Source organism: Loxodonta africana, chromosome 19 (genome assembly GCF_030014295.1).
Source record: "Loxodonta africana isolate mLoxAfr1 chromosome 19, mLoxAfr1.hap2, whole genome shotgun sequence".
Taxonomy (NCBI): domain Eukaryota; kingdom Metazoa; phylum Chordata; class Mammalia; order Proboscidea; family Elephantidae; genus Loxodonta; species Loxodonta africana.
In genome coordinates this window covers 13,370,625-13,397,767 of record NC_087360.1, presented here as the reverse complement: position 1 = coordinate 13,397,767, position 27,143 = coordinate 13,370,625, and the positions used below count along the sequence as shown (strand labels likewise).

Below are 27,143 nucleotides of genomic sequence, written 5' to 3'. Positions count from 1 at the left end.
GAATCATTCCCCTGCCCTCTCTGAGGCTGTGGTCTGAGCCCGAGATAAAAGAAACATGACATGGCTCCCTCAGCTAGTTCCACCTCTGCCCCAAGTATACCCACATTCTCCTGGATAGAGTTTAAAAAAAAATCTGCCGGGACCTGGTCACCAAGGCAACCAGCTATGGTCTGGGTTACTAGAGTCACTAGCCAGGAAGGAATTGGGAAGATATACTGTGACCATATTGGAGGACGCACCCTATTCCTAGGAAGAAAGCATCATTGTTCATGAACAGCCTTAGCCCACCAGCAAGGACAGGCAGGCGAGGGTGTGGGATATCTGTGGTGGAGTGAACATGGTCACCTTGGCTTGACCCTGTTCTCATGTTCTGTCCTGTGAAGCTGACAGAACCAGTTGCCATCGAGCTGACTCTGGCTCATGGCAACCCCATGTTTGCCAGAGTAGAACTGTGCTCCCGTAAGGTGTTCAGTGGCTCAGTTTCCAGAAGCAGATCACCAGGCCTTTCTTTTAAGGCACCTCTAGGTAGACGTCAACCACTAGCCTTTCAGTTAGCGGCTGAGCAGGTTGGCCCTTTGCATTATCCAGGGACTTAAAAGCTGACAGATCCAGGTTCAAAAGTCAGAGGGCAACTGAGCTCCTTCCTCCCTCCCATGGGGAGCAGGAAGCTGAGCGGGTCTAGCTAGGAAACTGACTGTTTTCCATTTTGGAGGCTCTGGCTGCGTCCGCCTGTGGGGACTGGCATTCCAGCTGTCTTGCATAAAACCCCTGGCTCTTTAAAATCCTCAGTTAAAGCCTGAACCCCATTAAAAGTTGCCAGGCTGGATTTGGGGAATGGGATCCATAGCTTCTGCACAGACGAGGATCCCTAAGCTGCAGGCATTGGACTCCCCACCCTGAGTATGCATGGAAGTGGGGTGTAAGGTAGCTGAGACACAGAGCATCTGAAAGATGGAATCAAGGAGCCATATCAAATGGCCAAAGGAATCAACGAGAGGAGGGAGGAAGGGGGCTTTAAAGGTCCATTTACAAGAGACGAAATCCCTGAGCATTAGAGGCACTGGATGCAGCATGGAGAAGTTGCATTTTAAGGGTTTCAGGAGTAGAGATAAAGAGTTAAAGATTGATTGTGACTGCCTTCTCGCAGCTTCTCCCATATTTATGCCAATTAGACAGAATTCCTTGCACAGCATAGGTGCTCCATAAATATGTGTGAAATCAACGAATGAGTGGACTAAAACTTTCCCTTCAACACACCTCTAGAACAATGGTATGATTTGTTGTATATTATATACTGCAGTGGGCGAGGCAGGCGGGCATCAGAATGGAAAGGACAGTGATTCAAAAGCATCCCAAAGGCCTCCCTTTCTCTGCTCCCAGACTCCTATTTTGCAGAATATTCTTTACAGCAGGGTTCAAAACATCCAACACCTTTAGGGCCCAGTCAGGTGAGTTAAATGAATGAGATGGGTGAGGAGGGGGGCAGGGGTGGAGGGGACATTGAGGGCCTGATGAGCCTGTGTTCCCTCCAAAGTTGACAGCCACAGCCCAGCTCCAGCCAACTACCGCCATGAGAGGTTGCAGGTTCCGTGTGGCCGGATCTTCTGGCTTTTCACAAGCTACCACATCTCCAGGTATTTATGTGGCATCTCCTACTCTTTAAAACGTGGGCAACTAATTAAAAAATTTTTTTATCATGTAACCAAACAAACGTCTTTTTCGGGCCACGTTTGGACCATGGGATATAAATCAGTGAACTTGGACTTAACATTTTGCTTCAGGACTTCATCAGCTATGCTCAGCCTGGGTCATGAAGGGCGAGCAGGAGTTAGCCAGGTGGGCAGAGCAGGGCAACACTGGCATTCCAGCGGAGGGTCCGGCATGCAAAAGCACAGAGGGCGGAAAGACACGATGCACTTGGAAAAACCAAAAGTAAATGGGTACAGATGAGGCCTGGGGGTGGTTTGTGTGTGTCATGGGGTTGGGGACAGGTGAGTGATGGGACGTGAGCTATTTAAGAGGTGACAACTGTGATGGTGGCGTGGGGTGTCATTGCCTCAATTATCAACAAGGTTAGGAGCAGATTGATTCAACTGGTGACTACAGGGAAGATTTGGAGCCTATCCTGAAAAACAAAGCCATGCAGGGCTTCCCTAAGACCTAGCTCTGGAGCCAGACCACCAGGGTTCAGATCCTGGCTCCCCTACTTACTAGCTGTGTGACTTAAGCTATGTCTTAATGATCTCGTGCTGCTTGCTGTAACAGAAATACCACAAGTGGATGGCTTTAACAAACAGAAGTTTATTCTCTCACAGTCTGGTAGACTAGAAGTCCAAATTCAGGGCGTCAGCTCCAGGGAAAGGCTTTCTCTGTTGGCTCTGGAGGAAGGTCGTTGTCATCAATCTTCCCCTGGATTAGGAGCTTCTCTGTGCAGGAACCCCAAGTCCAAAAACTCTCTGCTCCTGGCCCATCTTTCTTGGTGGTGTGAGGTCCCCCTGTCTCTCTGCCAGCTTCTCTCTTTTATATCTAAAAAGAGATCGGCTCAAGACACAATCCAATCGTGTAGATCGAGTCCTGCCTCATGAACATAATTGACTCGTCTCCTACCTCATAGAGGTAGGATTTACAACACACGGGAAAATCACATTAGATGACAAAATGGTGGACAGTCACACAATACTGGAAATCATGTTGTAGCCAAATTGATACACATATTTTGGGGGGACGCGATTCAATCCATGACAAGCTACTTATGCTCTCTATGCCTCACAGTTTCCTTATCTGAAAAACGGGGATAATCGCTGCATATCGGTTTTGAGGACTGAAGGGGTTAATTCGTATACCAGACATGGAATGATGCTGGGTGTGTGGTAAACACTAAACAAATGCTCCCTCTTTTTTATTATCATCTGTCTTTTCATTCTCACCTAAAGAGGCCAGACACGCGTTCGTGATGTCTGGTACTGGCCCCGGGGAAGCACAGTCTGTGAATCAGGGGTTTAAAAGCTCTTTTCTAGAGCCAAAGATTCTGATTCTTGGCTGCATGGGGAGGAAATAAAACCTTGCTCTCCTAAATGGACTGGGAGGAGTATGAAATTACGACTAACTCGGTTTGGAGCTTTTGTGTCAGGCTTTCACGAAGAGATCAACCATTTATCATGCACAATTACTCTGACCTTGGGTGAACCACGGCTTCGTGAACATGGAAGATTTCACTCCCGGGGAACTGGAGATGCAAACCCATCCTGCTCGCCGTCAGAGCACGGAGAAGCCAGGGCCCTGAATGGCCTTAGGTTTACTGTACTTGTTTCGTAGCCTTTGAAACCCCACTCTTTCCGGGCCTGCTTTCAGAGGCAGGGCGTACATTGAAGGAAAATAAAGATTTTGTAGAACCGGGTCAAATTTGTCTCTACTACTTAATAGATGTGATTTAGCTTCTCTCTTTGCCTCATTGTTTTCATCTTTTAAGTCTGGGCTACTAATATCTGTCTCAAGGAGCCCTGGTGGCACAGTGGTTAAGCGCTCGGCTGCTAATCGAAAGGTGGGCGGTTGGAACCCACCCTGTGGCTCCACAGGAGAAAAGACCTGGCGGTCTGCTCCCATAAAGATTTCAGCCTGGGAAGCCCTGCGGGCGGTTCTGCTCTGTCCTGTAGGGTCGGTACGAGTCAGAATCAACTCTTAACAACAGAAATGTCTGTCTCATCCGTTTTTTGTGCAGGTGAAGACGTAGTAAGTGCAGTCACACAGACGCCCTACGAGAGTGACGCTGATGGGAGTATCTCCATCGTGCAGAGGAGTCCACGAGGCTCAGAGAGCTGAAGTCCCTGCCTGAGGTCGGACTCCAGGCTGCTTAACCAGCCAGGGGTCTGATACATGGTAGGTGCCTAACAGCTAGATGTTTGTTGGTCTTGTTACAGTCCAAGGACTCTCCTCCCTCTGCAGCCGCACCCCTGTCCCAGAACTGGGCCAGAAGCCTTCAGACTCTATCATCAAGGCAGGATTTCGACTGATAACATTTTCTCCTTCCTCCCTTCCTCCATCTCTTTCTCCTTCCCTTTCACTTTTCTTTCCTCTGGCTCTTTTTTTCTCCCTCCCTCCCTCCAGCTCCTCCTCCTTCCTCCCTCCCCCACTTCCTTCCCCCATCCCTTCCTTCCCGCATCTCTTCCTCCTTCCCTTTTTCCCTCTTTCTCTTCCCTCTTCCTCCCTTCCCCTTTCAGACTCTGAATGAGCGCCTGGCACAAACCAGGCATTGTGCCTGAGCATGACACAACATGAAACCATGGCTTCCTTTGTGTCATTCCACCTGCGCACCAAAAAAAACCCGGTTATTGTCCAGCCAACTCAGACTCATGGCGACCCCGTGTGAGTCAGAGTAGAACTGTGTTCCACAGAGTTTCCAGTGGCTGAGTTTTCCAAAGTAAATCTCCAGGCCTTTCTTTTGAGGTGCCTCTGGGTGGACTCAAACCATCAACCTTTTGGTTAGCAGCCTTGTGTGTTAACTGTTTGTAGCACCCAAGGACTCCACCTGCACACAGTTGGTGTTTAATATGTGTCTGTCTTCTCTGCTGTGTAATGATCATTGAACCGATTAATCCACCAGAGACTTTCATGTTTTAACCCTTATTTTTTAAATAATACAAAAACCAAGCATTTTTCCCTGCTTTAAATTTTATACATGACCACAGTAGAAAATTGGACCATGCAGCAAAGTTCTGAGAAGAGTATAACAATCATTAATACTATGCCACTAAACGTACCCACTGTTCACAGTTTGCAGCCCTTTCCGTTCAGGTCTCTGTGCTACGCATAGACATCCCTGTACATCCTGTATTTATTTTGTGTAATTGAACTCATATGTGGTGCATATTTGTGTATTCTACCAAGTATATTTCTGTGAGTCATTCAGCGTTCATTTCTCCTATTCATTCATTCGACAAGTATTTTCTGAGCACTTCCGTGGGCTCATAATTGTTCTAGGTACTGGGAACACAGCAGTGAACAAAATGGACAAAAACACCTACCCTCTTGGATCTTACATTCTAGTTTAGGGAAATAGTATGTAAGATAAATACAGAAAATATGTAGGTGAGAGGTGGTAACAAATGCTGTAGAGAAAAATAAAGTGAGAAAGGGAGATAGTGCATACATGTGTATGTGCGTGTATGTGTTTGTGTACATGTGTGCATATATGTTTCATCTTTAAATAGGATGCTCATAGAAGGCATACCTGAGAAAATGACACCTGGGCCAAGGACAGAAGCAGGTGAGGGAGCTAGCAATAAGAACATCCAGTCACAGGGAACTACAGGTGCCATGGCCTGGGGGTGGGCATATGTGAGGTGCTTTTGAGGAACTTCTGGGAAGCCATTGTGGCTGGAGGGGAGCGAGAGAAGGGGAGAGTACCAGGAGCTGGGGTCAGGAGGGTAGCAGGTGCCAGACACTGTGCCAGGGTGAGGATTTGGGCTTTACAGTCGGATGAGAAAGCTGCTAGTGAGTTTTGAGCATAGGAGTGATGCAGATTGATCTGCGATTTTTTAACCTATCCCTTGCTACTGCATTTATTCCAGGCTGTAGAGGACACAAGTGGAAACCAGGAGGCCGGGTAAGAGTCTGCCTGGAATAGGCAGGGCAAGAGATGATGGCCACAGACATTCTCAGCATTACCTTCATTTCCAAGCTAGCAAAAAACCAATTGCCTTTGAGTCGATTCTGACCTGTGGCAACCACGTGTGTCAGACGAGAACTATACTCCCTAGGGTTTCCAGTGGCTGATTTTGGGGAAGTAGATTACCAGGCCTTTTTCCAAGGTGCCTCTGAGTTGACTTGAACCCTCAACCTTTTGGTTAGTAGTGGAGTGTGTTTATAGCTTGTACCACTCAGGGACTCCTCATTAAAAAAATCTATGTAATATTGTGCCATACGCATGTGCTGCGGTTTATTGAGCTGTTGTTCTGCAGCTGGACATTGGGTTGTTTTCAGGTTTGTTTCCTAGCCCACCCTCACTTATGGACCCACCTGAATTACTTTTCTCAGCTTCATTGCCAACCTACATATCACATTCTTTTCTCTCCCTATCAGGAAAGATTATGAACTGCGTTAATTAATAGGATTTCTCCTCCCTTCTCCCTCCATCTCTCTTCGCTCTCTCTCATTTTTCTTCCCTCCACATGCCTCCTTCTTCATCCATGTGTTAATTTTTAATTTAGAAACAACCAGAGCTCCTAACCGGTTAGGTCAGGTTCAAACCCCTGCTGAGAATTTGCATTTCTAACAGGTTCCCAGGCGATGCTAATGCCGCTGGTTAGGAACCAATTCTGAGAACCACTAGTAGAGCAGTGGGTCTGAAAATTCATTACACCTAAGAATCACCTGGGGGTGTTGTTAAAATGTAGATTCTGATTCAGTATATCTGGGGTGAAAATGCAAATTCTCAACAGGAGTTCGAACCTGAAATAAACTAGTTCGAAGCCCTGTAAACAAGACAGAGGCTTCTCTCACCTGGTGGCATAGACAGACTCCTACCTGGAGAAGCTGCATTACACTGGAGCTCATTGCATTGTCTTCCTGTTGTAGACTTTGGGACCTGTGGGGTTGGTGTTGGTGCCCTGACAGATCCTGTAGGCTCCCCTTTACCAGTTCAGTACGTGCATCACCTGTGTGTATTGCTGCAAATGGCTCACACCACCAATCCTCTTCTCAGAGTGGCTTTTGGGCAAGGGGAGTCACCTTTCCTAGAGGCACCTGGGAGTTTACATTGCCTGCCGAGGTAGCTAATGTCTGGCTTGTGCTGGGGTTCCAAAGCTTAGCTTGCTTGCCTCAAAGTTAGACAAACTCTGCAGCGCAGTGAACACACCAGAGCTCCCATGGGATCAGGCTGAGGCTAGACTTCACCTGAAACCACACCCTTGCTTGGCTTCGTCTGCTTCCCTGCCTTGCTTCCCCCATGCAGGTATAGGTTTCTCTTGAAAGTACACTCTCCATGAATCACTTACACCTGAATCGTTGTGTCGGGCTGTGCTTCTGTGGAATCTGACTGACCTAAGGCAGGGCCGCCTTGTCCTGTGAATACTCAGCCAATGGAGAGTCCATGCGTTCACAATGGTGGAGACTCATTACCTGTTTGCTTCTTTATTCTATTTACTTGCCTTGACACTAGCCTGCTTCAACATAACATTGACCCATGTTGCTGATCTCCAACTTTAAATAGAGCCCAGAGGTATAGTTATGCTCTCCCTGAATGCAGAAAGTGTGCGGAACAGCATCAGGAAACATGGGTTTGAGTCCTGGCTTCCCTGCATTGCCAACGATACATTCCGGCTGGTTCTGTAACCTCTCTGAACCTCATTTTTCTCAGCTGTGCAGTGGAGGTCATAGTAATGCATGTGAAAAGCACTCCACAACTGTGAACTGTTTTTGTTCCCCGTAAATGTGGCAGTTGAGATCCTAATTGGAGGGTATTGATTTGAGCTTTCACTGGATCGCTGAGATATGGTCCAACATGGGCTCTGTGACTCTTAGCTTCATCCATGAAAAAATCTCTTCCCAATTCATAAGTTTTACCAAAAATTCAGGTTTGGGGGAACTCAGCCATCTTTCTTCAATGGCTTCAGGTACAACATTACCACCAGGTGGTAGTGTGGTCTTACATGTCCTAAGAAAGCTACTGCAAAGGTTTTGGGAATATATCCCATTCCATACACTCCTGTTCACTGTAACAACATAATGGAGTCGTGTAGAGTTCTCCAATGAAAACTGCATACTTTCCAAGGTATTTTTAAAATGCAGTTGCAGGGTGACTTAGCATAATTTTTGGAGCAACTGCAACCAGACTCCCTTGGAGCAAAAAAAACCGGAAGTCTAAAAAAAAAAAACAGGTGATAAATTGTGGAATGAGAAGGTTGGGAAGAAGCTTCCCCAGATGATTTTGAGGAACATTTGACATGGGAAATGGAATATGGACTGTTGTGTCGCCCCTAAGGCACAACATAAGGCACACAGCCATTGTGCCTAATGCAGAATGCTACCTATAGTAGGTGCTTAGCAAATGGCTATAGAATGAATGAGTCAGTCATTTACTCAACCCATGCACACATGAATGAATGATTAAGGACAGCAGTGGCAGAAAGCATTTGCCCTAGAGGATGAGTATGAGAACCTCAGGTAAAATAGACACATGCTTTAACTTTTGGGGAAATTGAACTGGGTTGAATAAGCAATGTAAATGGAAATTGGGATGCCCACAGATCGGGGAACTTCCTGTTACAGCTGAGCTAGTTGAGGAAGGAAATTGTTTAGAAAACTCTGCTGTAGCTGTTAGAGCCCTGCCCCGTCATGAATAAACTTAGTCTCCATCCCACCTTGATGTCAGGAGAGAAAGGAGATCTCGAGGCCATTCATCCCTTTTCCCCAAGATGCCAATTTCCTTGAGTTAATCCACACTCACCCTTCAGTGATTGACTTATGACTCTTAATTCCCTAGCAAGCCCAAGACTAGGCCAGGCCATCAAAACCACCTCACTAAAGGCTCAGTGCTGACAGAAGGGAAATATCCTGAGAGGGTATAGAGAACAGATAATTTGTCCCATAGGGCAGTTGTCTTCGTCTTTGGCTTGAAGTACCTTCAAAGTATCTTTCTCCCTATTTCCTGGCTACTGATAACAGCAGAGACCAACTTTTCCCCACAAGATGACGATACTGTCAAATACATCTGGGTTGCTAGAGGTTGAAATCCCAGGGAGCTAAGGAGAGAAAGGACTTTCCTCTTTTTGTATTAGCTAGGAATGCAAATAATAGAAAACCCAACTACAGTGGTTTAAATTACTCACATAAGGAAAAGTCTGTTAGTAGGTGGATGTGGGCATTGGCTCAGTAAATCAATAGGATTCTCTTGAGAGCTACTGTGATTCTCTTGGGCTTTCTCTCATGGATGCAAGATAGCCACTTCCTGCATTCCCGGATGAACAAGCTGGAGTGGGTTGGGGGGCGGGGAGGAGTCACACTAGTCACAACTGTTTCTTTTTATCAGGTTAAAATGTTTCCAAATTTACTCCCAGCAGACTTTCATTTGTGTTTCTTGAAGCAGAAGAGTCCCATAACTGCAAGGGAGGCTTTTCAACCTCTACAGTGGGAGACAACCAGGGAGAAGGGAATGGGAATAACTCTTGGGTTGCCAGTTAACACTCTTGGTGTACTTTCTACTTCCCGGCCTTCCAAATTTCCAGTTTTTATCTGGGACTTGCATCTTACCTGATGGAATGTCAGTCTATATGAGAAGGACACCACTCATTTCCTGTCACAAGCGTGTGGCATGACAGTAAGACCCATCTCCACTTATACAAGAGATGATCAAAAAAAAAGTTGTCGTTCAAGTTGATTCAAACTCATGGTGACTTTATGAGCTTCAGAGTAGAACTGCACTCCATCGGGTTTTCAATGGCAGTCATCTTTCAGAAGGAGATCACCAGGCCTTTCCTCTGACGTGCCTCTGGGTAGATTCAAACCTCCAATGTTTCGTAGCCAAGCACATTAACTGTTTGCAGCACCTAGGGACAAGATGACCAGAGGCAATAGCTAGTACCTGTTAAGGACTTACATGCCAGGCACTTTGCTAAGTACTTTACATTTGCTAATTTTTAACATTTTCATAGTAACCCCTTGAGGTTACTATTAAGACACTCCCATTTTACAGATTATTTTACAGATTAAAAAAGCAAGGCTCGAAGGAGTTGAGGGACTTGTCTAGCTAAAAGGAGGCATATGTTGGAGTTGAACTTAGGCAGTGCTGTGCTTTTAGCTGCCATGAGACATGCTCTCATCTGGGTTCCTTTGAGATTGCCCTCCCTTCTATAGAAAAAAAAAAAAAAATCCGCCAGTGGCTGTTTTCCCTCTTTATCACAGAAATGCCTGGGGTCCCTACTCCCTGTCCCACTTTCAGGGTCCGTTGGTGCTATTATTCTGGGCTGGCAGTAAAATGACATTTATGAGGATTTTTCTCTTTGAAGTGAGAGTGTTTGCGTGTTTCGCTTTAAAGCAAGGGAAAAAACAAGAGCTGAAGCAGATAAATAATTGCAGCCTTGGAGAAAGGGCATGTTACGTGCGGATGTGCAGTCTCCACTCTGTCATGTCGAGTCATCTTATATGGAAATATCTTTGTCTCCTTTCAAGCGACTTTATTAATTTCTTTCCCCCACTTCTATTCCTTTTATTTTCAAAGAAACTGGCTGTTTTTTTTTTCTTTCCTTTTTGGTTAATGTTTTCTTCTGTGTCCCTACATTTTTCCTTGGGGATTATTCTGAGGTAGGGGACATGCTTTCCAATTCTCAGCGTGCAGCATGAGTGCTGAGTATTTGCAGTGGGGTGGAACTCTTGAATCCTGGTGCTGCCACTTACTAGCTGTTTGGCTTTGGGAGAGTGGCCATGTCTCCAAATCTTAGTGTCCCCCTTCTACAAATTGGGAGTAATAATACCTACTTCCAGGATCACTGGAAGGAAAGAATGTCACTATAAAAAATAGAATGCTAAATATCATGAGGCAAGGGAATGTCATGTCTACCCCTTCTAGGCTAACCTAAAAATCTCATTGGTCTTCCCCTAGACTTTGGTCTGTTCCCTTATACGTTATATTTGCACACACACACACATATATAAAACTCAGCCTGTTCCCATCAAATCGATTCCAACTCATAGCGATCCTCACAGAGTAGAACTGCCCCGCAGGGTTTCCAGGGAGTGGCTGGTGGACTCAAACTGCTGACCTTTTGGTTAGCAGCCATAGATCTTAACCACTGCACCACCAGGGTACACATACAAATACACACACACATATGTAAATACAGGAAAGAAGCAATTGCCATTAATTTATATGAGAAAAATTTTTGAGTGTTCCCAGACCTAAAAAATAACCTATCAAATCATACGAAATCACACAAAAACCCTAAAATAACACTAACAAAAGTATGCTGGCTTGGTGCTGAGAGTAGTTCTGGGGGAGGAGCTTGGCAAAGTTATTCTTGCTGCTCAGGGTGCACGTTGCCTCTTAAATGGCTCACTGCTAAAGAAAAAAAAAAAAGCTGAACACTATTTCCACTATTCACCTTTTTTCCATAAAAGTGAAAATTCTCTCTGGATTCTTCAGTTAGTGAAAACAGATACTTCACTTATCGAGTATCTCATTAGCCAACATGTTGCATGTGCTATAATAGTAAAAAATCTACCATCATTTTGGACATTAATGACATACATACAGTAACATACGCCAAGGTGTGAGGCAAGAATATGCTGGCTGTGATGGCTAAGGTTATGTGTCACCTTGGTTGGGCCATGATTCTCAGTAGTTTGGCGGTTATGTAATGATGTAATTTGGCAGCTATGTAATGATATAGTCATCCTCTAGTTTGTGATCCTGCATTTTTACATAACACCAATTTTGCATAATAGGTCTTTGGAACCTAACCATGGTGATAAGTGAGGAGAGAGGAGAGGATGTAGGGCTTTTGTAAAAATGCAGTGGCGTAAAGCAAACTTTCCTCAAAAAGCGTGGGATACCTGTATAGGTGGTGGTTGTGTGCTGTCAAGTCAATTCTGACTTATATGTATGTATGTGTGTGTGTAAATATATATATACACACACACATACATGTGTGTATATATGTATATATAAAAACCCATTGCCATCGAGTCGATTCCAACTCATAGCAACCCTATAAGACAGAGTAAAACTGCCCCACAGGGTTTCCAGGGAGTGCCTGGTGGTTTTAGACTGCCAACCTTTTGGTTAGCAGCTGTAGCTCTTAACAACTATGCCAGCAGGGTTTCCCTCGGTGGCACAAGGGTTAAGCACTCAGCTGCTAAGTGAAAGGTGTGCAGTTCAAAAACACTCAGTGGCTTCACAGGAGAAAAGACCTGTGATCTCCCAGAGAGATAACAGCCCAGGAAACCCTGTGTGTGTGTGTGTGTGTGTGTGTGTGTGTGTGTGTGTTGTGTGTATGTGTAGAGAGAGAGAGAGAGAAGGAACCCTGGTGGCACAAGAGCTAAGCACTCAGTTGCTAACCAAAAAGTTGGTAGTTTGAATCCACCCAGCAGCTTGGTGGGAGAAAGACCTGGTGATTTGCTCGTGTAAAGACCAAAGCCTAGAAGACCCTGTGGGGAAGTTCTGCTCTGTCACCTGGGGTTGCTGTGAGTTGAAATAAACTTGATGGCAACTAACAGCAACAATGTGTGTGTGTGTGTTGCATGTGTGTATCCCATTTATCTTGCTAGCCAGCCAGCCAACTGTCCACCTATCCCTGTATCTATGTATCTACGTATGTTCAAAATATATCACAGTTGGACGCAAACTCGGGGGCCGCCAAGATGCTGGCCTACCACTCTTCTCTCGTGGACCCTGACACCAAACTCTTTAGAAACATGGTGCTGCTACGTATCGTATCAGAAGTCAGTTCAAAGGACCCGCCCCTCAAGAGACAAAAGATGCAGATATCATGGACGAGGCCGTCCATTACTTCAAGGCCAACGTCTTCTGCAGAAACTATGAAATTAAGAATGGAGCAGATAGGACCTCGATATATATAACTCTCTACATTTCTGAATGCCTAAAGAAACTCTAGAAGTACAATTCCAAAAGCCAAGGCAAGAAAGAAATATACACACTGGGAATCACTAACTCCCCTATTCCTGGAGAGCCTGGTTTTCCATTTAATGCCATTCATGCCAAACCTGCAAACAAGGAGGAAGATGAAGTGATGAGGGTGTACTTACAGCAGCTAAGGCAAGAGAGGGACTGAGGCTTTGTGAGAAAGTTTTTGACCCTCTGAATGACAAACCTAGGAAGTGGTGGACTTGCTTTGTGAAGAGACAGTTCATGAACAAGAGTCTTTCAGGACCTGGACAGTAAGGGGAACCTGGGCAGACACTGGCTCTACAGCTATGGGCAGCCTTTCACAGCAAGATGTACAGAATTCTTTGCCTTTGTTTCCTAAAGTTGTATAGGGAAGAGAGAAGAAAGCATGTCTTTATTTGAAAAACTATCAAGAACTTGGGGAGGTCATGGAAGCGTGATTTGAATTTTTTTTTTTTTTTTTGCAGTGTTAAGCTGGTACTTAGTGATGATAACATTTCTAACAACAACAAAATATACCACTTATGCCTTCTGCAGCTATCCCCTAGGCAAGTCACCACCAGTTTCTCCCTGGACTAGTTAAATGGCCTCCTAACTAACTCTCTCTTCCTGCCTGTGTTCTTGTTTCATTCTCCTCTTAACACGGAGACCACATTTATCCTGTGAAGACAGAAAATCATGTCTTTTATTCTGCTATGAACTCTCCAATGGCTCCATCTCACTCAGCGTAGAAATGAAGTTTTTATTATGACCTAACACTCTGTGTCTCAGACCTTATCGCCTCCTCTCTCATTCTTTCTCCCTCTCTCTGTTCCAGCTACTCCAGCCTTCTTGCTCTTCCTTCAACCCTTCAGGCACATTCCTGCCCCAGGGACTTTGCACTTGCTACCTCCTGTGTCTGGAATACTCATCCCTCACCTATGCTCTTAGATCCCTCACTTCTTTCAGGATTTTGCTCAAATGCCCCGCTTTCAATGAGATATTCTTTAATAGGTTTTATAATAATAATAATAATAAAAGTTTTCCAAATAAAGTTGCAATAAGAGAATCATTTAAAAAAAAATGACTTCAAATAAACTAGAACCAACCTGGATATACCAAGCTTAGAAAAGTGATGGTAATAGACAAACAGTGAAGGCCAAAGGATTTGCATTTCACCAACCACCCATTCTATAGTCAACCCGTTGTCTTCTTCCTCTTTGCGCGTATCTGTGTATCGGAGGTTAAAATGAAGTAGACAGTGAAAGCGGTGTATGGAGTTTACCCGCTCAAACAAATCAACTTGGGGGAGGCGGGAAGAAAACAGCATTTGTGCTTGTCTGGCCCTAGTGACTCAGGTTTGGGGGTGGTCCATGGACAGAGTTCACCTGGTGGCTGCTTCTGTCATCTCTAGGCTGGGGCAGGCTTTAAGGAGACCCTGGAGCAGTGAATGGTGGGTAAAGCCAATAGTGCTGTTTATTTTTAAGTACCCTGAGTCCCTAAAACACTTTCCTTTTTAACTCCTTAGAGTGGGAATTGTTGTTGCCAGGTGCTGTTGAGTTGATTCCGACTCATAGCGACTCCATGTGACAGAGTTGAACTGCGCCATTAGGGGTTTCTTGGTTGTAACCTTTACGGAAGATCAGCAGATGTTTTTCCCAAAGAGTGGGAATGTTGTTGTTGTGTGCCGTCAAGTCGATACTGACTCAAAGCAACCCTTTAGGACAGAGTAGAACTGCTGCACAGGGTAGGCTGTAATCTTTATGGGAGCAGATTGCCAGGTCTTTTCTCCCAGAGAGCAGCTGGTAGGTTCAAATTGCTGACCATTCGGTTAGCAGCTGAGTGCTTAACCGTTGTGCCACCAGGAATCCTTAAGAGTGGGAATCAAACCAAAACTCGTTGCCATCGAGTCGATTCTGATTCATAGCGACCCAAAAGAACAGAGTACAACTGCCCCATAGGGTTTCCAAGGCTGTAATCTTTACGGAGGAAGACTGCCACATCTTTCTTCTGTGGAGCGGCTGGTGGGTTTGAACCAATGACCTTTCGGTTAGCTGCCGAGCTCGTAACTGCTGTACCACCAGGGCTCCCTTAGAGTGGGACTAGGGTTGGTATAAATTAGGGAGCACCAGACTTTTACTGCCAAAGGCCAGAAAGTAAATAGTTCAGGCTTTGCAAGTCATAAAGTCTCTGTTGCAATTTCTCAGCTCTTTCATTGTCTTGTGAAAGCTGCCATACCTGTACCTGTTGCCATCAAGTCCATTCTGACTGATGGCGAGCCCCCGTTTGTTACAGAGTAGAACTGTCCCATAGGGTTCTTTTGACTGTCATCTTTACAGAAGCAGATGACCAGGTTACTGGGTAGGTTCGAACCGCCAACCTTTAGGTTAGCAGCTGATCGCAAACCACTTGTGCCACACAAGCTCCTAAAGTGGCCATAGATGATATGTAAATAAATGGGCATAGCTGTTTCCCAATAAGCCTTTATTTATGGACACTAAAATTTGCATTTCATGTAATTTTGACATGTCACAAAATATTCTTCTTTTGGTATTTTTTTTCCAACCATTTAAAAGAATATAAAACTTTTCTTAGCTTTTGGGCTATGGAAAACAGGTAGCAGACTGGACTTGGCCCATGGGCTGTAGTTTCCTGACCCCTGGTATGGCACAGTGGTTAAGAGTTTGGCTGCTTACCAACAGGTTGGCAGTTCGAATCCACCAGCCACTCCTTGGAAACACTATGGGGCAGTTCTACTCTGTTCTTTAGGGCCGTTATGAGTTGGAATCAACTCAACGGCAACAGGTTTGGATTCTCTTGGTTGGTGCAAAGAAGGTGCCCTGGTGGTACCGTGGTTAAGCACTCAGCTGCTAACCAAAAGGTCAACAGTTTGAATCTACCAGCTGCTCTTTGGAAACCCTGTGGGACAGTTCTACTGTGTCCTGTGGTGTCGCTATGAGTCGGAATCGACTCAATGGCAACTTGTTTGGTTTTGGTGTAAAGAATGGTATGAGGACTTACACTATTGGAATTATTATTTTTACCCATGTGGAAATATTGATTTTTTTTTTTCACTTAAAGTTAGTATATGCTTTTTTATAACACAGAGTACCAGATGTCCTGAAAATGTATATTTTTCTGATGCACAATATGTAATTTTTAAACTGGCTAAGATAGGGTGTCAGACCAATTGATAACTGCAATGTATAAAACATATGAAACTAATTCCAGGAAATACCTTATATTTATGTCCTTGAGTCTGAATTTCTGAGCTTTCTGTGTTTAAGGATGGAATATGGTTTATTCAAAGAGTAGCAGGTTATATATCTTGATGGCTACATTAGCTCGGTGTTTCGTTTCCTTTCTGGAGCAGGTAAGCCTTACAGACTGTTTTAGTTTGCAGCAATTATATTTGCTTATCGCTCTGAAACAGAATTTCATTTGAAGCCAGTTATTAATGTCTAAAATGCACTTCCAGGAAATAATTTTGAACATTTTATTTATTAAAAAGAACTCGATGTTTGTTCAAAGACAGTGATGTAATTTACAAAGTTCGATATTAGTTATTTTATGAGGTAATATAAAAATGCCATTTTCTGAGACCCTGTTGCTTAATTGTACTGTGTTACACTTGGTATCAGAATAAGGTGCTATTTTGTATTTTGCTTTTATGGCCCTAATCAGTAGGTTTATTAAAGGGGAAAAAAGCAAAAAAAAAAAAAAAGTAAAATAAAATAAAGCCCTTCCCAACTATGAATTCTTCTGATTTGTAGATTTATTTTTATGAAATATCTTCACAACAAAAAACCCGAACCAGCTGTTGTACAGTCAGCCCCGGCTCGTGGCAACCCCACGTGTGCGGAGTGGAACTGTGCTCCATAGAGCTTTCAAGGCTATAGTCTTTGGGGAGCAGATCTCCAGGCCTTTCCTCTGATGGACCTCAGAGTGGATTTGAACTGCCCACTTTCAGTTAGTCGTCAAGTGCTTAATTGGTTGTGCCACTCAGGGACCTCATGAAACATCTTCAAAAGGTGTTCACATTAAGCCACTTACTATGCTGTTATCCCCACATGTCTGGCAGTTGGTCATACTGTGGTGGCTGGCGTGTTGCTGTGATGCTGGAAGCTAGGCCACCAGTATTTCATATACCGGCAGGGTCAACCATGGGGGACAGGTTTCAGTGGAGCTTCCAGACTAAGACAGACTAGATATTGGATTGACTTATATGATGGATTGACACAGTGGCTGTAACAACGGGCTCAAGCATAACAATTGTGAGGATGGCACAGGACCCGGCAGTGTTTCATTCTGTTGTACATAGGGTCGTTATGAGTCAAAACCGACTTGACAGCACCTAAAAACAACAATATGCTCTTACATGCTTTTAATGGCTTAGCTTTGTGGAAAAAGAAGTCATTAAAAATTTGGAAACATATGGAAAATCTAGGGCATAAGCCACTGTTACAGACCCTGTTGGTGCCCCACCAATATCTCTGGCACTCAATGCTCCAGTACATGCCCATGGCGCCAACTACAAGACTGTGCCCTAGGGCATTCTCCTGGCCTCAGCAAGGGGCAGGCCAGAAATGCTGAGGAGCTCGTGCCCCAGGAGCAGCACCCAACCAATTATAGGTAGGTGGAGTACCTGGGTGGTACAAATGGTTATGTGCTCAGCTGGTGACAGAAAAGTTGGAGGTGCAGATCCACCCAGAGGTGCCTCGGAAGAAAGACCTGGTGATCTAAAAAAAAAAATCAGCCATTGAAAACTCTGTGGTGCACAGTTCTACTCTGGCATAATGGGGTAGCCATGAATTGGAGACCACTCAGTTGCAGCTAGTTTGAGAAGGTAGCTAGCTAGCATCACCATTTTGCAAATGAGGAAAGTGAAGTTGAAAGCGTTTGCATCTGTTGCTCACGGTCGCACAGCCAGAGTCTAAATTTGAACCCAGATCCTGGGCCTTTTCTAAGCCAAGCCTGGAGCATGTCCCCAGGGTAGGACTGGCCTTGTTTTGATCTTCCTTTGGAGTAGGGAGTGCAGCTGTGCTGTCCAGTGTGATAAAAATCTCCGAAGCCACTGAAGCTGGAGGAGGCTCTTCCCAGACCCCCTCCCTTCCCCTTCCTAATGAGCCCGGAGACGCCGGCAGGACGGCGGCAGCCAATGGACAATTAGCGGAGAGGGCTGTCCCGCGTGGGCTGGGCCTTAAGTGTCTGCTTATTAAATCACAGCTCCGCCTGGAGCCAGCACTGCCCCCTCCTCCCCCCGGGATGCCACACATCGCCCTTTGCGGGGGCGGCCCCCTGGGATGCAGCTCAGCCCACAGGATCCAGGGAAAACACAAGGAGAGAAAGACAGGAAGACATTCTGGCCCAGCACAAAGGCCAGGCGTCAGCAGTGGGACGGGTGGGCACATTCCTCTGCACAACAACAAAGGGGATCACCAAGCACCTCCAGTGCTGGGCCCTGGGCCAAGCCCCTCACCTCTCTGGTCCTCAGTTTCCTCTTCTGTATAATGGGGATTGTTCCAGTATCTGATCCACAGGGATTACGAGAAATCATGCATGCAAAGGGCTTAGCACCTCGCCTGGCACAGAGTAAGGGCCCCTCCGCTGCTAACCAGTTGAGTCAGTTCCAGCCCATGGCAATCTCATGTGCTCCATAAAGTTTTTGGTTATGGAGTTCAATGACTGCATTTTCTGATATAGATCTCCAGGCTTTCTTCTGAGGCTTCTCTAACCTTTGGGTGGGCTTGAACCTCTAACTGTTCTGTTAACAGCCAAGTGCCTCAGTGTTTGCACTACCCGGGGGCTCCTTTCTACCCCATGCTCTCAGCTGCTTGGTTCTTAAAATATAATGTAGGCCCAACCCCAGACCTACAGAATCAGAGTTGAGGGCTGGAGCCAAGGAATCTGCATTTTATAAGTTCCCTAGCTGGGCTGGGTACACAGTAAAGGCAGAAAAATAATACTTTTGAACAGGGATCAGCAGACTTTTTCTCTAAAGGTCTAGATTCTCGATATTGAAATCATAAAGGATTGCCGAAGCAAAGACCCTGAGATAAACGCAACTGAGCCAGGATATCCCTGGCATGAAGGGGATAGAACAAAAGAAGTTTGATGACAGTCAGCAGAAGGGCATCAAGGAGTGTGGTCTGATGGCATGGGCTTCAAAGGAAGACACGTGGGTTTGAATCCTACCTCTTCCTTTTACTAGCTGTGTGGCCTTGGGCAGGCAACATACCCTCTGCAAGCCTGTTTACTCTTTCGTAGAATGTGAGCAAAAATACCACTTCCCTAATTAGGCATGTCTGTGGCAGAAAAAACTTTAGTGCTCACCAATAGCCTTGTTTCTCATCCTGTTCCTGGACATACACCTAGACTACATCTCCCAGCTGCCTTTGCAGGTAGATGAGGTCATGTGATGGGTTCTGACCAATAGAATGTAGGCCTGGCCTCTAGACCCTCCTACTTAATCCTCTACACCCTTTCTTCCCCCTCCTGCCAACCGGATACAGAAAATCCAGTGGGAAATCAGATGCCTCAGAACTGTGATTCTCAAAGTGTGGTGCCTGCACTAGTAACATCAGCATTACCTCGGAACTTCTTAGAACTGCAAACTCACAGGCCCCACCCCAGACTTAATGAATGGGAAACTCTAGGAGTGGATCCCAGCAATCCGTTTTAACACACGATTCGGGTGATTCTGATACATGCTCAGAAGTGAGAACCACTGCCCTAGAAGATGGTAGAGCCACAAGTGTGAAGGAGCATGAGTCCCTGATAAAGCAGGGTACCCTCCTGCTGACCCACAGGAAAGCCACTGAATTTTGGGGCTTGGTTGTTACAGCGGCTAGCCCACCCTGACTAATGTAATACCTAACAAAACTGGCCTAGGCTAGGTGCTGAAAAGCTGGGGCCTACTGTTGCAGTGGTTATCACAGCTCTTCCATCCTTTCTGAAGGTTCTGTGTGGGACTTTTGGAGTAAAATTGAGGCGGTGGCCCAGAGCAAGAAGCCATATATTGGGACTACTTGCAGCTTTTGCAAGTCAGCAAGGAGAACGCCCTGCAATTGGGAATGAGCTTCTCTCTGCATCGCAGCGGCTGGGGGTGGGTGATGGAAGGGTATTGCCCACAGTGACCTCCCCAGGCAAGGCAGCAGGAAGCCGGAGACAGCCATCATCCCAGCATCCTCCAATTAGCCTCCATCCCCTGACCCCATCAGGCGGGAGGAAGTGCTGGCGCTTTCCAGCTCTCAGGCCCACCTGCCTTGAGGGCTGGCGGGCTAAGCAGCTGGGGTGGCGGCACCTGAAGGTCCTGGCCTAACAGAGCGCCACTTATCCCAGAGATCTGCAAAGGGTTAGTGGGTGGGGGGCCAGGCGGCAGGAGAGGAAATGTCGGTGAGCAATCACACGGGTTCAGGTTGACCTCTGGGCCCCAGCCCCCGGGGCACAGATGCCACATGTGGGCCAGGCCAGACCTCGTCTCCTTGGAGTTCTGAGGAAGCAACTGCTCCTGAGGTTGAAAATCTCGACTTCCCAGGAGCTCCAGGCTGTTTAGTTTGAGGGGAGGCCACGTGCATGGGTTTGGTGTGGCTACATTTTAGTTTGGTGGGGGAGGGTTGGAGGGCAGCTGCACTCCATGACAATACTCAGTGCAGCCTGGACACCTGGGATTGTCAGCGGTGTGGCCTCATTAGCTTCACGGAGCACACGTGTTGATGGCACACTGATACCTGGAGTGAAGCTAAGCCCTCCATGGTTATAACACTCACCCCATTTTACAGATGAGGAAATGGAGGCACAGTAAAGAATAGTCACCTGCCCAGCCTCACAGCCGGGGGAAATGGTGAGGCTGAGATTTGAGTCAAGTGGCCTGACTCTGGTGAGCCATTCTTAACCATGATGCTGTACGTCTCTCTGAGTGGCCTGTGCTGGTCCAGGTATGGGGGAGACACAAAGACTAAGCCACCATCCCTATACCAAAGGGGTTTACATCCTGGCAAGAATAACCCCTTATCTTTATAATGCATTGTGTCCGCCAAGCTTGACAGCTTTATGGAGTAGGCCATTTAGCATTGTTATCCCCTTTTACAGAGAAAGAAGATGAGGCAGAGAACAAGACAAGGTCCAAAATTCCTCAGTCTGTACATAGAGCATTGGCCTCTTTCCATTCTACACTTAGAGCCCGTGGTGGCCGTGAGTACGTGCCTTGCAGACTACTGCAGGCAGTTCAGTGGACCTACCTGTGGAGTCCCTGGGTGATACAAGTGGTTAACTCAGCTGGTAATCAAAAGGTTGGAGGTTCAAATCTACCCAGACATGCCTCAGAAGAAAGACCTGATGATCTGCTTCTGAAAACTCAGCCATTGAAAACTATGGAGCACAGTTCTACTCTGACACATGTGGGGTTGCTATTAGTGAGAATCGACTCAGCGCAACTGGTAGCTCTGGCTTCGGTGCTGACCCCAGTCCAGACCTCCCAGGAAGGTGCCAGCCAATCACGGGGCATGCTAGAGATCGTAAGGCGGGCCCACTCCTGGGAAACGCAGGGCTCCTGCCGTGGCTGGTGTTGGCTTGTGGACTCCCTAAGAGCCTTACTGAGCACACTAAGACACTTCCACCCAGCAACTCTCCCAGGCTGCCTGGGCTCCCTCCCTGTTCCCCTTTTCACAGGCATTTCCCCCAAAGAAATCTTTGCATGTCTAACTCTGGCTTGGCTTGGCGTCTGCTTCTTGGAGGACCTGGACTCACACATGGACCTTATGGAGCTTCGATCACCTCACTTTACAGGGGGGTTGGGGGAGGAGCGGAGCCTGAGGCCTAAAGACAAAAAGATTTGCCTGAGGTCGATGAGGGAGCTATCTGTGAAGCTGGGCTGAGAATCTGGGTCCCCTGACTCAAAGCCTGGTGTGGGGAGGAGTTTTAGGATGATGGTGGGAAGACCTGGGGAAGACTATGCCAGGCCATTCAAAGGCCCTGAGGCAAGAGTAAGCCTAGCATGTCTGCAAGATAGAAGTGAAGGGTGTCTGGTGCATGGTGAGTGTGTGTGTGTGTGTGTGCCTGAGACCGCATATATGAGTGTGAATGTATGTGAGAGTGTGAGTGTAAATATGTGTGTGTGAATGTGTGAGAGTGTGAGTCAATGTGTGTAAGAGAGTGCATGTGTGAACATGTTTGTGAGACTGTGAGTGTGCGTGTGTATGTGTGCATGACAGACGGGATGACGCCGGTGGCAGGGCTGCATCCGTAGGGTCAGGCAGGAGTTTGGATTTTCTAAAGGGGCTGGGCACCATTTAGATGTTTTGAGCCAAAGGATGCTGTGATCAGACTTATATTTTGAAGTCATTCTGGCCCTTGTGGGGAGAATGCAGTACGTAAGGACCAAAGGGGAAAGCAGGGTCATGTTGCGGGTGGTGCAGGTGTCCAGGTAAAACAGTGTGTTGGCTTAGACGGGGGAGAGTAAGGTCAGATGGAGCAAAACAAATGGGGAGCACTAGTTAGGAATGATATTGTGCCAAGCTTGATGCTAGATCCGACGGGGGAGGAGAGGAGAAAGACAAAACGAAACTTGGGTATCCTGGGTCTCTTGTCTGCTTGTGTATTCATCGAAGAAACAGCTATTGAGCACCTACTCATCTTGGAACTCTGTGGAATAGTGAGATAGAAATCCATTGCCATAGAGTCGATTTTGACCCATATCAACCAAATAGGACACGGTGGAACTGCCCCATAGGGTTCCCAAGGCTGTAATCTTTATGGAAGCAGACTGCCACATCTTTCTCCAGTGGAGCGGCTGGTGGGTTTGAACTGCCGACATTTCAGTTAGCAGCTAAGCCCTTAATCACTGTGCCACCAGGGCCCCTTGTAAGGTGGAAAAGGCCCCTACTTTTCAAAAAGTTTTGTAGTTTGGTAGAGAAACTAAGAAAGGGTCACAATTTACTAAAAGAAGGCAAAGCAGAAGGTGAGAGTCTTAGTCAAACCAGCAAAATCCAGTTGCTGTCAAGTCGACCCCAACTGATGCCAACCCACGTGTGTCAGAGTAGAACTGTGCTCCCTAGGGTTTTCAGTGTCTGATTTTTTGGAAGTGGATTGCCAGACCTTTCTTCTGCGGTGCATCTGGGGGGACTCGAACTGCCAACCTTTCGATTATCAGGTTGCACGTGAACCGTTTGCACCACCCAGGGACTCCTTAGCTTTACCTAAAAGTCTTGAGAAGCGGTGGGGCCGGGGGCGGGGGGGGAGCAGTCTTTGTGTTTGTATTCAGACACCTGGTATTGAGCTCTGATTTTACCCTAGACAGGTCATTTCACCTCTCTGAGCCTCAGTTTCCTCATCTGTCATTGGAGGCCATAAAGGAGTGAGCAGCAATTCAAATTGTGAGGACCAAGTAAAATTTATGCCCCAAGATGCCCGCATAGCTAAGCAATTTAAAAAATATATATTTACTTATGGGTTTTAGAAAACCAAAAAGTATGGCCAGCTTTGTGATTTCACAGATGTTATTGCTTGAGGCTGAGAAAAAAAACAGACAAACAAACAGTTGAAGTCGATTTAGGGAAAAATATCCTGTGATGAATAGCCCGGGTGGTGCGTGAATAATGTGGCAATAGGAACATTGTCCATGGCCAGCAAGGTTTGGGAAGCGTCAGATAGTGGATGCAGATGTGTTCAGTGACCTTGGATGCATAGGGGGCACCAGAGAAATGCTTGTGGAAGAGATGGGTTTGGAGAAAGTGCTAGTGAGAGGGGCTCGGCTGCTTTTCAGCTGGCTCCTGCTTTCCCTCTCCTCTCGGTCCCCTCCCTTCCACCCACCTTTTCCCTCCCTCCACCCTTTACAAGTTTATGAAGACCATTCTGCCCCCATCGGGGCTCGGGGCCAGTCCCCAAAGAAGATTAGAGATGAATATTTCATGGCCCTTGATTGACAGCTGCCGAGGACCTGTTGCCCGACTGGCGCCCACATCTAGTTAAGGAAGGGGGGCTGGCGGAGGGGAGGAGGCGGACAGTGCATATCCCGAGCCATTGATCCACAGGGCCCAATCTGCACTGATGAAACGCTCTGCTCACAGCTCCGAAGCCAAAGGCAGCAAGTAATGGGCTTTAAGAGGCACAGGGGCCAGTGGTGGCCTGGCCACCCAGCCCCCTTGGGGCCCACAGAGGCACCACCAGGCCCCCCGAAGACCTATTTCCCTGTCTCCAGCTGTGGCTCCCTCTGTCCTCATGGTGCCAGCCTGGTCCTCCTAACAAGCTGAACTAAGTGTTCCCGACGCCTCCAACTCATCACCCCGTTAAGGTCTGACGCCAGGCGCCCTTTGCTGGGGGACCCAGACGACAGGGTGGCGAGGCGCCTGCTGGCTCGGGGACTCTAGGGAGGTGGGAGAAGACCTCAGGTAGCCTCAGAGTGGAGACAGCTATGAGACCATGTAATCTTCCCTTCCATCTGCTCCTTGGACGATGAGACTGGAGAGAGAAACTTCCTGTGGAGATGGAAACGTGAATTCATTGCCCTTCTTGCCCCAGCTCCTCCTATGTCCAGGGCTGCCGAGGTTATTATACCCTACTGCCCTCCAGCAAAGACGTGTGGTACTGAGAACACCTTCCATCATCTCACCCTAGCAAGGAGAAAAAGAATTTGTTTGGTTCCCTAGACTTAAAAATCATTTCAGTAACAGTAAAAACAAGCAGAGTCATCATAGTTTGGTGGTTAAGAGTGTGACATGGTATATTTGCTGTTGCTGGTGTAACAGTTTAGTACAAATTTGGTGACTTAAAACAATGCATATTTATTATCGTATGGTTCTGGAGGTCACAAGTCCAAAATGAGTCTTATGGCGCTAACATCCAGGTGCCAGCAGAGCAGTGTTTCTTCTGGGGACTCTCGGGAAGAATCTTTTACCTTGTCTTTACCACCTTCTAGAAGCCACCCTCGTTCCATGGCTCATGGCCCATTCCTCCATCTTCAAAGCCAACAGCATAGCGTCTTCCAGTGTGTCAGTTTGCATCACCACATCTCCTTCTCTGTCTCCCTTGAAGACCTTGGTGATTACGTTGGCCCTACTTGGACAATTCGGGATAATCTCCCCATCTCAGGGTCTTTAACTTCATCACGCCTGCAATATCCCTTTTGCCACGTAATCTAACATATCCGCAGGTTAGTCTGCCTGTCACACATGGCCTTGGATAAACTTTCTAGATGCCAACCCTGCCTCTGTTACTTGCTAACTCTGTGACCATGAACAAGAACTTGATCTCTCTGAGATTCAAATTCTTCTGAAAACGGGGCTATAAAGATGACCGATGAAATGAGATAATACATATGAAGGCCTGGAGTTTGTCAATGACTTGATGCTCGATTACTGTTTATTGTTCGGTGGGCATTGGGGGCCAAGGCTGATCAAGGCAGCCGTACTCCCTGCTCTGGGGTAGGGGGACTGGGTTATGGTCTGATCAAGTGAGCTTTCTAACTCTTAATTATAGCTGTGCAGGCTTTGGCCCAAAAAAGCCAGTCGATTTGATAGCATTGCTCAGGCTGAGGAGTGGGTGGGGTCCTGTCGGTCTGGAACCATCTGTTTCTTCCTCCCTCTGCCCCAAGCCCTCACCACTCCCTCAGTGGAGCCAAATCTGAAACCACGGGTCTATGCTGAACAAGTTTCAGCGGCGTTTCCAGAGTAAGACAGACCAGGAAGAAAGGCCTGGTGATCTACTGCCAAAAAAACCAGTCAACAAAATCCCTATGGACCACAATGGTCTATCCCATTGTGCATGACATCGCCATGTGTTGGGGGCAGACTTGACGGTAGCTAACAACAACACAGAAGAGTCAGTGCTCTGAGGCTCAGCTTTCTCATGTGTAAAATGGGCATGATTCTGTGTTTCTGCTCTGATGCCCACTCCCTCCTCTTGTGACTTCCTTTCAAGCCTGGCACAACCTCATGGGGTGTGGGTGCTGTGGGCTGGACTCAGGGTGCCATGGATCTGGGTTTTTCTTCTTAAACTTCAGCCAGACTTGCGTTAAATTCCCTTTGTGGAAAAAGCCTGCCTCCTCCAGAAGCCACTCTAGCTCTGTGTCATGTCACCATGGAATGTCGAATCCCTGCCTTCATGAAACTGGGACAAAGAAGAAGACAGACCTGTAGAGAAAAGCACTTGTCTCCCCTGAGGGACAGGTCTTAGGTTCAACAACAAGAGAGGACAGGGTTTCTCTCACTCTGCCTGGAAGAAGGATGTGAATGACACTGACACCTGAAGGAGGCCTTTAGTCACCACCTTTCAGTATGGTGCAGGGGAATGGCCTTGGACGTGGAGGTTGACTGCCAGTGTGCAAATCTCTGCTCCAGACTCACTGGCTATGTGTCCTTGGGCAAGTAACTTGGCCTCTCTGAGCCTGTTTCCAGGTTACAGTGTGTCATGATGATTCCCTGGGATAATCAACATAAGAATTTAGCTCAGGGTCTAGACCACTTTGCATGTGATCAATAATTATAAGCAGTTACTTTCATTATTATTAGCTATTTATCTGGATGAACTCCTGAAACTATTGCTCTGAGATAATATTTAAACCTTGAACCGAAATATCCCCTGAAGTCTTCTTTAAATCAAACAATATTTTAGCATACTTAGTAAAAAATGTCTGCCTTGTGCTTTGTGCTCTTTTAAGAACTATATATATGGTATCAGATTGATAACAGCCACTGGAAAGATTAGATAGGAGATTTAAGGGGGCAGTAACTTTATGTTAATAGGGGAAGAAGAGTTTGGAAAAGGAGAGTGAGAATGGTTGCACAACTTGAAGAATGTGATCAATGTCACTGAATTGTACACATAGAAATTGTTGAACTGATGTATGGGGTGCTGTGTATATTCACAATGCAACAAAAAATAATTTTAAAAAAGTAAAAATAACTCTAAACTGCGCTCAGTGTGAAAGAAATACCACGGCTTCATTTCAGTGATGCTTTGTGTGTAGAGAGCAGACACAAGCCTGAATTCCAAATTGCACAGAAAGTAGAGAACCCCTGTCTTCCGCATCTCTGGCTCTCTCAGAATCTCCCAGATATTCAAGTTGGAGACTTCCTTAATTAAGGCGAAAGCACAGCCCAACCCCAGGCCCACCCTTCTTGCCATACTACCAGTCTCAGGCTTTTCTGTGCTGTTGATGGGGGATGGTGACAATTTGTGTGTACTTGTACTCTAGCCTAAGTTCTTGCCTGTGCCCAGGTGACTCCTGACCTCAGTGGGCACTCCCAAACATTAGAAAAATAACCAAGAAGGAAGAAGAAGAAAATAAAGAATTGGGGCAGCCTCTAAATTATCAGATAACATCACCTATTTAATGTCAATTAGTGTTTTTAACAACTGAGTGCTGTGCCATTAACTTACAATAGCAATCTTGGGGGCATGCCAGCACACTCCAGCAGACTAGCTTGGGCAGCCGGTCGGGCTGGGTGTGCAAAGTGAACTCAGATTGCAGTGTGATTGCAAGCTGGCATCATTGGAGCTGGGTAGAGGCAACCAGGGTGGGGGAGAAGGTGCCGGAGGAGCAAGGCATTTC

At 46.5% G+C, this 27,143-nt stretch overlaps 1 pseudogene; it reads left to right on the top strand.

The window, feature by feature from the left end:
- The first annotated feature begins 12,351 nt into the window (after positions 1–12,351).
- On the top strand, positions 12,352–13,513 carry LOC100656533 (actin-related protein 2/3 complex subunit 3-like; annotated as a pseudogene).
- Positions 13,514–27,143: the final 13,630 nt, after the last annotated feature.